The sequence below is a fragment of the Narcine bancroftii genome, chromosome 10 (genome assembly GCF_036971445.1).
Source record: "Narcine bancroftii isolate sNarBan1 chromosome 10, sNarBan1.hap1, whole genome shotgun sequence".
In the NCBI taxonomy this organism is placed as follows: domain Eukaryota; kingdom Metazoa; phylum Chordata; class Chondrichthyes; order Torpediniformes; family Narcinidae; genus Narcine; species Narcine bancroftii.
In genome coordinates this window covers 72,087,905-72,090,890 of record NC_091478.1, presented here as the reverse complement: position 1 = coordinate 72,090,890, position 2,986 = coordinate 72,087,905, and positions in this window count along the sequence as shown.

Below are 2,986 nucleotides of genomic sequence, written 5' to 3'. Positions count from 1 at the left end.
GCTCCAATGGATGTTGAGGATGGAGCGGAGACAACGCTGGTGGAAGCGTTCTAGGAGCCGTAGGTGGTGCCGGTAGAGGACCCATGATTCGGAGCCGAACAGGAGTGTGGGTATGACAACGGCTCTTTTACTTTTAATGTACTTATAAAAACCCTTTGGATTTATTTTTACTCTGTCTGCCAAAGCCTCTTCGTGCCTTTTTTTGGCCTTTCTAATTTCTTTCTTAAGATTCATTTTACACTCCTTGTAGTCCTCCTTCAAATTGTCAGCTCTCTGTTCTTTATACCTCTTGTACACCTCCCCTTTTCTCCTAACCAAATTTCCAATATTCCTTGAAAACCAAGCCTCCCTATGACTTCCAGCCTTTCCTTTGATCCTCATTGGGACATAAGTACTCTGTACCCTCAAAATTTCTTTTTTGAATATCCTTCTTTTTTCATTTACACCTTCACCTGAAAATATCCTGTCCCACTCAATACTCCCCAAATTCCTTCTTATTCCTTCGAAATTTGCTCTTCTCCAATCCAGAATCTCAACTTTAGGCCCCTCCTTGCTCCTCCCTAAAACTACCTTAAAACTAACAGAATTATGATCACTAGACCCAATTGGATCTCCAACATTAATGTCTGATACCTGACCTAGCTCGTTCCCTAACAGGAGATCCAGTATTACACTGTCCCGAGTCAGTTCTTCTACTAATTGATTCAGAAAACAATCTTGAACACATTAAACGAACTCTAACCCATCCAGCCCTCTAACTGTATGGGTATCCCAATCAATGTGAGGGAAGTTAAAATCTCCCATGATCACTACCTTATGATTCTCACACATATACATTATATCTCCACACATTCAGCCTTGAGCTCCATCCACATCTCCCCCAACCTTTGTGTCATCCGCAGACTTACTGACCCATCCTTCCACCTCTTCATCCTGGTCATTTTTTAAAAATCATAAAGAGCAGGGGGTCCCGGAACAGATCCCTGCGCCACTCCACTAGTCACCGACCTCCTGGCAGAATACTTTCCTTCCACTATTTCTCTCTGCTTTCTTCCTACAAGCCAATTTGTTTTATCCACACAGCCAAAGTTCCACTGATCCCAAGCCTCCATGACTTTCTGGATGAGTCTCTTATGGGGGAATATTTTATAATAACAAAAACTGCTGAATCGTACTCGTTTATGCAAGTTTACATTCATCCACCAACTGTCATTGAACATCAGCAGAAAAAAATTTATATCCCAAGACCTGAATGAAGACTTGATGTGGAAAACACTGATTCTTTTCTACTATCAGAGCTTATGAGGACTATTCATCTCTCCAATAAATTCCTAGTTATTGGGGAAGTTTGTGTTGGCATGAAGAGAGCTGAGGAAAATAATTCAGAAGAAAAATTGACTTTCATGAAATACCGTGTTTTCAAATGGTAAACATCAAAAATGTATTTCCACTATTGAGAAGCTAACTCAGAAATTTCTTTTGAAAACATGAGGTGTATATTTTTTTTTCAAGTGATAATATAAGGTGAAAAGCTGATGAAAATGTTGTTCAACGTTCCTTTCCACCTTGTGACCTCAACACCAGGATATGAAACTGAAAGAAAATATATTCATAACTACAATATACTTCATGAACCGTTTATATTCAGAAGTATATATAAAATGCTTTTGCAACTTGTTCCGTTCTATGCGTATATGTGGAAAAGAAATCTAGAATGAGACAACTGCTCGGTGACTGTTGCTAATTGTTTCCTATGCATTGAAAGTGCTCACTGCCATGCTATGACACAGAAACACATTCCAAGCAGGAAACAGCCAAGAAAGCATTCTCTTGACCTCTATCAAAAGGTGAAAGTTTAATAATACAGAGAATTGAAGGTTCCAGTGCTCTTTCCTTTATACTCCAGGCTACATTCTGCTGGCCCTCTAATGTTAAACTGTTTAAACAAGAGAATTTCCTTGTTTTTTTAACCCTGTTTCTAGATCCCTCCCTTCTCGGCCTTTCATCCCTTGCCTCACAGCTGATCTAGTTGATCTGTCGGCACGAATGCCAATCTCCGAGGGAGCTCTGCGTGCCTAAGTGTGGCCTTGGGTGAGCTGGACTCCCAGCAGGGATCTGCATCCTATGTTTTCAACAGCCCTCGCTTGCTGGAAACGGATGAAATATATAACATAACGTGACTGGCTGAAACTTTGGAATGTCAAGCTTTCCCAAGACCAAACCTGCAGCAGCTGAGGTGTGTTTTAAGAAGCCTTTTATAACTCTGCGGAAGAAGTTTACAAGTCTCCTGAGATTATCAGTGCTAATCATTAAAAAAAATCTTACCAAGAAAATATTGTTGATTTTCTAAATAGACAAATATTTTCATATACACAGTATATAGTCAAGTTCACATATATAATTTACATATAAGCACATTACAAATGAACTCCTAACTAGATCTTAACTTTTGAATACGTATAATCCTTTGATATGTTTCTTGCAGCTCTAAGTTCCTAATAGAAGATTAATAATATGATAATGTAGTGACCGTGTAGCGGGCCGAGCGGGCGCACAGCACAGCAATGGTTCCGCGGGCGTGCAGAACCCTAATGCGGACGTCTGCCTACTCACCTAATGGACCACACACCAGGGATACTGAGTGATGAGGAACGGCACTTTGAGCTATTGAGTCTCCTGCCAGAAGGCATGGGACACTAGATTTAAACCTGCTGGTCCCGTAGATTGGCAGCGATCTCATAATGATGTTCCACCTTGTCGCGTGGAGCCCGGGACACACAGTATATAAAAGAAGCCCGTAAACCCTGAATAAATCAGCCTTGAGTTGACTATTCTGGCGTGTGTTTGCATTTCTTTAGTAGCTCTACCGTAGTAGCTGCTACAATGAAACTGTTATCTGGATAATTATTGAAGACCACAAAAATGGCAAGTATATGTTTTGCTGATGTAGTAGGAAAAGCTTGCCTCAGAGAGAAGGCGCAGGGCA